We start from the raw sequence: 11,288 nt of genomic DNA on the forward strand, positions 1-11,288 counted from the left end.
CATAATTAGCTTAGTTAGCTCCAAAATGGCCTATTTAATAAAAAATGACCTATACTTAGCTAATTATCCTCGAAATGACATAATTAGCTCCAAAAAGGCATTCCTAGCCAATTTAGCCCGAAGAAGGGGACAAGAAGAGAAAAGGAGGAAAATGAAAGCAAGGAAGAGGAAAAAGGAGAAGAAGGAGGAGAAGAAGAAGGGGACAAAAGGATAAGAAGAAGAAGGAGAAGAAGGAGAAGAAGAAGGAGAAGAAGAAGGAGAAGGAGCTCCCGCTCCTTCTCCTTCTCCTCTTCCTTCTCCTTCTCCTCCTCCTCCTTTTTCTTCTTCTTCTCCTCTTCCTTCTCCTCCTCCTTCTTTTACTTCTTCTTCTCTTTCTCTTCTCCTATAGTTAGCTAGGGTTCCACCTAAATGACATAATTAGCTTAGTTAGCTCCAAAATGGCCTATTTAATAAAAAATGACCTATACTTAGCTAATTATCCTCGAAATGACATAATTAGCTCCAAAAAGGCATTCTTAGCCAATTTAGCCCGAAGAAGGGGACAAGAAGAGAAAAAGAGGAAAATGAAAGCAAGGAAGAGGAAAAAGGAGAAGAAGGAGGAGAAGAAGAAGGGGACAAAAGGATAAGAAGAAGAAGGAGAAGAAGGAGAAGAAGAAGGAGAAGGAGCTCCCGCTCCTTCTCCTTCTTCTCCTTCTCCTCTTCCTTCTCCTTCTCCTCCTCCTCCTTTTTCTTCTTCTTCTCCTCTTCCTTCTCCTCCTCCTTCTTTTACTTCTTCTTCTCTTTCTCTTCTCCTATAGTTAGCTAGGGTTCCACCTAAATGACATAATTAGCTTAGTTAGCTCCAAAATGGCCTATTTAATAAAAAATGACCTATACTTAGCTAATTATCCTCGAAATGACATAATTAGCTCCAAAAAGGCATTCTTAGCCAATTTAGCCCGAAGAAGGGGACAAGAAGAGAAAAAGAGGAAAATGAAAGCAAGGAAGAGGAAAAAGGAGAAGAAGGAGGAGAAGAAGAAGGGGACAAAAGGATAAGAAGAAGAAGGAGAAGAAGGAGAAGAAGAAGGAGAAGGAGCTCCCGCTCCTTCTCCTTCTTCTTCTCCTTCTTCTCCTTCTTCTCCTTCTCCTCTTCCTTCTCCTTCTCCTCCTCCTCCTCCTCCTCTTTTTTCTTCTTCTTCTCCTCTTCCTTCTCCTCCTCCTTCTTTTACTTCTTCTTCTCTTTCTCTTCTCCTATAGTTAGCTAGGGTTCCACCTAAATGACATAATTAGCTTAGTTAGCTCCAAAATGGCCTATTTAATAAAAAATGACCTATACTTAGCTAATTATCCTCGAAATGACATAATTAGCTCCAAAAAGGCATTCTTAGCCAATTTAGCCCGAAGAAGGGGACAAGAATAGAAAAAGAGGAAAATGAAAGCAAGGAAGAGGAAAAAGGAGAAGAAGAAGGAGGAGAGGGAGGAGGAGAAGAAGAAGGGGACAAAAGGATAAGAAGAAGAAGGAGAAGAAGGAGAAGAAGAAGGAGAAGGAGCGGGAGAAGGAGCTCCCGCTCCTTCTCCTTCTTCTTCTCCTTCTTCTCCTTCTTCTCCTTCTCCTCTTCCTTCTCCTTCTCCTCCTCCTCCTCCTCCTCCTTTTTCTTCTTCTTCTCCTCTTCCTTCTCCTTCTCCTCCTCCTCCTCCTTCTTTTACTTCTTCTTCTCTTTCTCTTCTCCTATAGTTAGCTAGGGTTCCACCTAAATGACATAATTAGCTTAGTTAGCTCCAAAATGGCCTATTTAATAAAAAATGACCTATACTTAGCTAATTATCCTCGAAATGACATAATTAGCTCCAAAAAGGCATTCTTAGCCAATTTAGCCCGAAGAAGGGGACAAGAAGAGAAGAAGAGGAAAATGAAAGCAAGGAAGAGGAAAAAGGAGAAGAAGGAGGAGAAGAAGGAGGAGAAGAAGAAGGGGACAAAAGGATAAGAAGAAGAAGGAGAAGAAGAAGGAGAAGAAGGAGAAGAAGTAGGAGAAGGAGCTCCCGCTCCTTCTCCTTCTTCTTCTCCTTCTTCTCCTTCTTCTCCTTCTCCTCTTCCTTCTCCTTCTCCTCCTCCTCCTCCTCCTCCTTTTTCTTCTTCTTCTCCTCTTCCTTCTCCTCCTCCTTCTTTTACTTCTTCTTCTCTTTCTCTTCTCCTATAGTTAGCTAGGGTTCCACCTAAATGACATAATTAGCTTAGTTAGCTCCAAAATGGCCTATTTAATAAAAAATGACCTATACTTAGCTAATTATCCTCGAAATGACATAATTAGCTCCAAAAAGGCATTCTTAGCCAATTTAGCCCGAAGAAGGGGACAAGAAGAGAAAAAGAGGAAAATGAAAGCAAGGAAGAGGAAAAAGGAGAAGAAGGAGGAGAGGGAGGAGGAGAAGAAGAAGGGGACAAAAGGATAAGAAGAAGGAAGAGGAGAAGGAGAAGAAGGAGAAGAAGAAGGAGAAGAAGAAGGAGAAGGAGCTCCCGCTCCTTCTCCTTCTTCTTCTCCTTCTTCTTCTCCTTCTTCTCCTTCTCCTCTTCCTTCTCCTTCTCCTTCTTCTCCTTCTCCTCTTCCTTCTCCTTCTCCTCCTCCTCCTCCTCCTCCTCCTTTTTCTTCTTCTTCTCCTCTTCCTTCTCCTTCTCCTCTTCCTTCTCCTTCTCCTCCTTCTCCTCCTCCTCCTCCTTCTTTTACTTCTTCTTCTCTTTCTCTTCTCCTATAGTTAGCTAGGGTTCCACCTAAATGACATAATTAGCTTAGTTAGCTCCTAAATGGTCTATACTTAGCTAATTTCTCTCCGAAATAACCTATATATACACTACTTCATCTAGTATTATTTTAATAACTTTCTTATTTGTCATTTTGCAGATTACCTTCACTTCACGGGAAGCTTGGTTGATGGAATGCTTGAAGATGATTTCTTGTACCATGTGTTGTATTGAAACTATTGTAGTATATGAATATATGAAACTTTGTATGCACGTGGATGAAACTAGTGTAATATATGGTTTGGTACGGATGTAACTTCCATAATATGTATGCACTATGGATGAGAGTTATTTTAATATGGTTATGAGTACGGAAAGATATTTATTTATGTCAAATATATATATATATCCTGATTATTGTTAAAAATGCTGGATATAACAAAAAACAAATAAAAAAGGGGCTGGTTCCCCTCTTTGCCGTCTGCCCCCACATGGCAAAGGGGGGAGGCAGACGGCAAAGGGGGGAATCTGCCCCCCTCTCTCCCCTCTTTGCCGTCTGCCCCCGCATGGCAAAGGGGGGGAGGCAGACGGCAAAGGGGGGAATCTGCCCCCCCTCTCCCCCCTCTTTGCCGTCTGCCCCCGCATAGCAAAGGGGGGGAGGCAGACGGCAAAGGGGGGAATCTGCCCCCCTCTCTCCCCTCTTTGCCGTCTGCCCCCGCATGGCAAAGGGGGGAGGCAGACGGCAAAGGGGGGAATCTGCCCCCCCTCTCTCCCCTCTTTGCCGTCTGCCACCACATGGCAAAGGGGGGAGGCAGACGGCAAAGGGGGGAGGCCTGCCGTTAACACTTAACAGGGACGTTGCAATATATGCCGTCCCACTTATTTTGCCGTCTGCCCCCTCATGGCAAAGATTCTTTGCCATCCGCTTTGTGAAAGCAGACGGCAAAGAGCCTCTTCACCGGATTTTTTTTTACCGTCTACTTTGCCGTCTGCTGACCGACGGCAAAGCCTTTGCCGTCCGTGGTAGCCCCCTTTGCCGTCCTCCTTGGCAGACGGCAAATTTCTGAATTTCAGTAGTGATCACCGGAATCCCGATGCACAAGATATTTCGTCAAAGGTAAAACTAATCCAGCAAGGCCGCCCGACGTGTCGACGATCCCTATAGGAGTCGCGTACCTCGTTCTCAGGACACGACGGATGGGTCACACTAGGAGATACCAAACCTCGGGTTGCCCCGCGGTGGCCCCGTAGTCTGCCAATTTGGACCAACACTCATGAGGAGCACTGGCCCGGGGGTTGATTAAATTTCCTCGGGTGCCGGCGGGTCCCTATGCATTATTATTAGGTTATTAGGAAAATGTAGTACCAAAGTTGGGCCTTGCCAGACCAGTCTTAATCTAAAACGAATTATCAAGGGGGTCCCCATAAACAACCCCGATCGTGTTAGGAGCGCTCATTTATGGAACATAACACCGGTAGCCGGAAACTAAGGGGGAAAAGGTGGAACAAAACACCAGGCTAGAAAGGCCGAGCCTTCCACCTTTTACCAAGTATATAGGTGCATTAAATTAAATAGCATTTAATATGGTGATATAACAAGGAACCCATGTTTTCACATGGAAGCAATGCACCTGCAACTAGCAACGCTAACACAGGGTAAGCAAGCGGTATCATAGCCAATCAGTGGTTTGCTAGGTTGAAGGTTTCATGGCATTGTTGAGAGGCTGATATTTAACATGTGGTAGGAAACGAGACATAAACGATAGCAACGGTAAAACTAGCATGGCAATGATAGTAATGGTATCTGGGGAAATGGTCATCTTGCCTGAGATCCCGCTTGGAAGAAGAATGCCTCCGTGAAGCAGACGAACCGACGTAGTCGAACGGGTCCTCACATACGACACGCTTGCGGAACTCTATCGAGACGAAACAAACCGGAAACAAGCATCAACACACGAATACACCACATGATGCACAACACATATGATGCATGAGCAGCTGAAAACATGCAAGAAACGACATGACAATTCACGACAAACAAACACTACACATTAAGTGAAGTTCAATATGCAACGAGTTGCATATTGACGAAACTCCACGTTTATTATTTAGTTCTATCCCGATTAGATACACGGCAATAATAAATGTGGTTAAACATGGCAAGAGGTGAAGCGTAATTAAACTACCTATCTAGGCATTTTAAATGAGGTCGGAAATGACATATAGCACCTCCGAAACGACCTCACATGTTAATTTACAATTCTATCCAGATCTGAACTAACACATTTAATTGGTTGTTAAACAGCAAAACAAATAGGTTCACGTGATTCTACGCGTCATTTCAAGCAATCTACACATAGAGAACATCTCCAACGGAGCTACGGTTCAAAAGATACGGACACCGTAAGATATGAAGGCATGAATGCAATATATGTGCAACGACGGCTACGAGCACTTCAAAACATACAACCAGCAAGAGAAAATGAAACTACACAAGAGTCTAAGCAAGTTTCATATAGGACTCGAACAAAACGGAGCTACGGATCAAAAGCTACGAGCAAAACAATAAATCACTGCAATCTGCCAAAATCAGCCACATAGAATTTTCTATGCCCCACAACTACGGGCTACACAACTCCGATAAACTCAAGCAAGGCATGACACGAAAGAGGGTAATAAGCACTACTACAAACAACTAACAACAACTAGCATGGCATCATGGATCACTAGGGAAAGAAGACACAAGATGGCATCTCACACACTATTTCAGACTTAGTGAAAATTACACCTCAAGAAAATGCAGTTTTCGATCTGAAGCCATATTGACAGCAGCAAAATCATAAGCTACAGGTCTCCAAATGCCATGAAAATTCACATCATGCTAGAGAATCACAAGGCCCGGTTACAACTAACTCCATTGCACCAACCTCAAAAGAGCTACAGAACAAAAGATAGAAGCAAGACAAGACAGCAACAAAATAATAACAGATTCCAGACTTAGAAATATTTCAGCTCCTCCAAATCAGCACTATTTCTAGCAACTTGAGAGCAACCAAACCACACCTAAACATGCATTTCTATTTCAACTAAAAATACCAGGGGCTAGAGTAAACATCCAAGAACAACTCCCTAGTTGACAACTTAATCAAACGAAGCACGGAATAAATCCTACAAAATTGAAAAGAGGGCAACATAGCAAAATATCGCGCGAAAAAACTTACTCAAAATCTAAAACTAATTGTACAAAAAAATTCAATGGATGTTTCTACCCCGAAAGCATATAAAACATGTGGGGTTGCAACACAAAAATATCGCCACACGTAAATGCGAGATAACGTCCTAAACACGGAAAATAATCTAGCGGCAAATACGTACGTGCAAAAAAATAACAACGGATACTCTAAAATACATGGCAAATAGGTCCCTAGAGCATGAACATTTATCTAAGGCATTCAGGCAAACCGGACACGCGCGAAAAATAAATACGGGACGCAAACATAATAGGACAGCCTGTTAATCTATGCATACGGCACGCTAAACAACGTCAAACAAATATGCAAGTTGCGAAAACGTATTCTACGCGAGAAACTACACGAAATCCTTATACTACTCGCTCCGATCCGACAGACGGTTATTAAACTACGGGCGTTTGAATATACGTCTAAATCCTGAAATTAACTAAACCGAATTCCTAAAAAAAAACTAACGGGCCTAAACTACTAACAGGCCGAATTGGGCAGAGGCGCAACATAGTATAATGCGCTACGGGTGCTTAATTAGAAGCGCGCGCGGGGGGGGGGGGGGGGCTCACCTTAGCAGGCCTCGGCCTGGTCGGTGAAGAGCTTGGGGAGGAGGCAGTGGAGAGGGGCGGTGGCCGACTGGGCCTGGGGCCGTCCTGGCCGAGGCAAGGAGGCCGCGGTGCTAGGCCGCTGCACGGGGAAGGCCTAGGCGGGGCGATGCGCTCGCTCGTCTCCCTCGTGCTCTGCTCGCTCCCGAGCGCTACAGGGGGCGGCGGCGGCAGGCTCGCCGGCAGCAGGCGAGGCGGGGCGAGGCGGCCCTTCCCCGGACCGGATCCGGCCGGCGGAGGAAGGGATCCACCGGATCCATGGCCGGAGGATACCTGGGAAGGCCGGCAACGAGGCATGGCGCCGCACGGGGTCTCCGGTGGATCTCGGGAGTTGCGAGCTGGGCAGGGAGGTTGATGGATGGCGGCGGCGGCTGGGGCACCGGCAGCGGGGCGGCGACCGACGAGGGGGCCTCCTCCGATCTGGGCTGGATGAGGTGCAGCACGGGGACGCGGTTGGGAGCCTCTCGGGCGCGGTGTTGGCATGGGAGGAGATGAGGGGCTCGACGGGAGCAGGGAGGCTGCGGCGGCGGCAGGGCGATCCGGGCCCGGGCGGGGCGGATCTGGGCTCGCGGGCCCGACAGCTGCACAGAGGAGGAGGGAGGAGAGAGAGAGTGGGTTAGGTTAGGTGAGGCACGGTTTTCGAGGCAGAGGAGAGAGGGTGGCTAAAAATGGCAGGGGTTGTCTATTTATAGAGAAAAGGGGGCTAGGTTAACAGGAAATTCGTTCCGGATCCATCCGCGGTGTCGGATTCGACTAATACCGAACGCGGGATGGATGAGTGGCTGTGAAGAGTGGTTTACCGGAGACGAGAGGGAAAACGGGCGGCACGACAACGATTTTAAAACACCGACAGACGTCCGACGAATAACCGAAGACGGTGCTGCTACGGTCGACCGTTCGGGTACCAGACGGACTCCGATCGCGACGAAATTCGACACGCGTCCTAGCTAAAACAAATCACGACCGCATGCCAAGTTTCACCCCGACCAGAGAAAGTTTTCAACACGCTTTTAAAACAGGGTTTCGACGATGCCGCGGGCGCGTGCGTGTGCGGTCGGACTCAGAACGGACAACGACGAGAACCGGCAACTACTAACGAATGCAAGTTTTGAAAACCGGCAGCAACGGAGATGCCGATGCAATGCAGATGATGCGCATGATGCGATGATGATGCGACAAAAGAAAACAGACACGACGAAAACGGAAAGATGGGGGAATCTTCTGGAACGCCGACATCGGGCTGTCACAAGGTCCTCCAGCCATTTGAAAAACTTGATGAGCTAGATTGTGAGCCAACCCATTCAAATTCCTAGAAATATAAAAAACATGGGGATTAGGATTAAAAGTAGAGTTTAAAAAAGAAGGCACTTCTTTTCTAATATTCCAAGGAGTATAAGAGTGAGCAATATTCCTCGCATCAGCAACAGTGGCAAGAGAAAGAGAATCAGTTAAAAAAAATAGGAATTTGAATGTTAAGGCAAGCCACCAAATGTGTTGCACAAGCAAGAGCAAATGCTTCAGCTTGAGGAGGAGTGTTTGTCAGAGGGCTTGAAGCTTGAACCTGTATATTAATATCCCTAGTAGAAGAAGGAAGACAAAAGTAAACTCCCACTCTTGTGTGCAATTGACCTTGCTCACATCCTGGAACTCTAGAAGTTCTGAAAGCAGCATCAGAAAACACTTTAGCACCATGAATGAGAAGGTCTGATTTGAGAGTATTGCATTGCTAGGAAGAGGAGAATTATCAGGTTGAGAAGCATGCAAAGACTGAATATTAGTAGAAGGCAGAACCTCCTCTTGGAGAATATTATTTAAACTAGTAGCAACAATTTGAATTTGGCAGGGAAGAATTTTTTTCCTCTCAAAGAGGAAATCATTTCTAGATTTCCAAATGCACCACATAAAATTGAAAATATTTTGCAAAGATGCATGAGCATGGCCCATAGAAGCGAAGTGAATCAGAAGGGAATGCATTAAAGAGTATCTTTGCACAAGGCTCTCAGATCTAAGAAACCAAGGAGCAGAGAACCAGGCTCCTCTAGCAAAATCACAAAGAAAGAAAAGGTGAAACTCATCCTCTTGCTGAGCACATCTACAACAATTTTGCAAAATGTGAATAGAAAAACGACCTGCTCTCTTTGGGCAAAGCTTTGCTAAGCATCCTCCAAGCAAAAGTTTTAACCTTGGGCAACAAATCTTTCCGCTTCCAAATAGTTTTAAGAAAAGCTTTCAAATCCAAAGGAACATCTAGAGGAGCAGTTCTAGGATTAGTATGAATGTATTGTAAGCAAAGTTTATAAGTAGCTTTGAAAGAGAAAATACCATTGGGAGCCAAAGGCCAACAAAGAATATAAGCATTATCATCATCAAGAATATCAATGTTGACAATCTGAGTAGCCAAAGGTTGCTGAAAAAGAGAGAAAATGAGTTGATGGTTCCATTGCCTTTGCCCAGGATGCCAAAGATCCCTAACCAAGGAGGGATAAATAAAGCCTGATGGTTTAAGAATGGGAAAATCATGAATAAAGTTCCAAAGATTGGACCAAGGCATGCTCCAAATAGAAATATTACCTTGGGTGAGTTGATAGAAGGCATGCTCTTTAAGTTTAGGAAGCATTTTTAAAATGGAAGCCCAGAAGGAAGATTTAGGTGGATTATTAGTAGCTTTCCAAATGGAAATGGTAGAAAAATATTTGGCTTGAATAACACAATATAAATGGGAGGAGTTTTTTTTAGCTAACCTCCAAGCCGTAACAAGAATAAGACTCTCATTGATGGCTTTTAGATTTCTGATTCCAAGACCACCTTCAGATTTGGAGTTGGTAATATCCTTCCATGCTCTGAGACAGAGACTCCTCTTAGAATTTGTTTCTCTAATCCCTGTCCACTAGAAGTTCCTAATGATAGAAGTGAGCTTGGCAATATTTTTTTTAAAACAGTATATTTGCCATATAGTAAACAGGGATAGCGGAGAAGTCAAAGCGAATAAGTTCAAGACGGGCAACATGAGATAGCATGTTAGCTTTATAAGAGGGGAGATTATCTAAAAATTTATCCAAAACAAAGTTATAAGAAGCACCCCTATTCTTAGCAGGCAAAATGAGAGGATGACCAAGATGAGTGAAATTAGCATCAAGATTAGCAACAGGAAAGGCTTGCTTAATATCATTAATAATATTGCTGAGAAACATGATTGCTAAAGAGAATTGCAAATTTATTCCAGTTAGGAGCTTGACCAGAAAGAGCACAAAAGTGTTGAATAAGACTAGCCACCGTCTGCGCGTCCTGACAAGTAGCCTGTCCACACACGAGAAGATCATGTGCAAATAGAAGAGAATGGATAGAGGGGCAATTTGGTCCAAGAGAAATTCCCTACAATTGTTTGGCCTGCAAATCTTCATTAAGCAAGATGGAAAGTTCATTAATTGCAAGAACAAACAAGTAAGGAGACATGGGACATCCTTGTCGTATACCTCTGAAGCTCTTAAATTTGGGAGAGGGCTGGCCATTAATGAGAACAGAGAATGAGGGAGATGAGATGCATACATGAACCAAATTAACAAAATGACCATGCAGCCCTTTACCTGCCAAAGCAGACACAATAAAATTCCATTCTAATCGATCAAAAGCTTTGGCAAGATCAATCTTAAGCATAAATGCAACATGTTTCCACGATTTAAGAGAAAACGAGCGAGCAATTTCGTGAGCAATGATAATGTTGTCACTAATACGTCTACCCTCAATGAATGCTTGTTGAGCTGGGTCAATGTAATCACGAAGATGATGCTTAAGTCTATTCGCAAGAGACTTAGCAATGATTTTATAAAGCACATTACAAAGACTAATAGGATGGTAGTCCATGGGCACAAGAGGAACCAACTTCTTAGGGATAAGTGCAATATTGGTATCATTGATATGAGGGGGAAGGGTAGCAGTATTATAGAAGTGAATGACAAGCTGAGTTACCTCATCCCCAATCCAATCCCAAGTAGCTAAATAAAACGCTACATCAAACCCATCAGGACCAGGAGAAGCATTAAGCTTCATGTCTTTAAGAATCTGCAAAAGTTCAGTCTTGGCCGGAATAGAATAAATGGGATCATTGTTACCATTAGTCCAAATAGGGGAAGAAAAAGGCATGCATGCAGAAGTGTTAGGAGAGGAAAATATGTGCCTGAAATAATTAACAAACATTTGCATCATGGCATCCGGTTTGAAATCAATACCGTCATGCTCATCTTTGATAGAACAAATAGTATTTCTTTTTCTATGTTTGAGTACAACCGGATGGAAGAATTTTGTGTTGCGATCACCTTTTACAACCCAAAACTTTTTTACTTCTTTGCTTGTAAAACTGATTGAGTTTGGAAAGAGTATGTTCATACCTATTAGTAAGAGTACTTTCCAAAACATGGTCCTGTTGGTAGAGAGGCAGTTGTTGCAAATCCTTGATTTTCGATTCTAACTCAGCAAGTTCTTGTTGGAGAGGTTTTTTTCTTCTTGCACCAGATTTTTAAAGATCCCGCCAAAGAAGATGACTTTGTAGCAAAAGAGGCCAGGGAACTAGAACTCTAGTTATTTTTAGCAAAAGAGTGAAAGTCTTTTTCCATAAGCGAGCAATTTTTAAATTTAAAAGATTGTCTAGGCCTAACAAATTTACCTTCCGTGGAAATTAAAATGGGAGCATGGTCACCAAGAATAATAGGAAGATTCAGCACTTTAGTATTA

This window comes from Hordeum vulgare, chromosome 3H, assembly GCF_904849725.1.
Source record: "Hordeum vulgare subsp. vulgare chromosome 3H, MorexV3_pseudomolecules_assembly, whole genome shotgun sequence".
Classification (NCBI taxonomy): Eukaryota; Viridiplantae; Streptophyta; class Magnoliopsida; order Poales; family Poaceae; genus Hordeum; species Hordeum vulgare.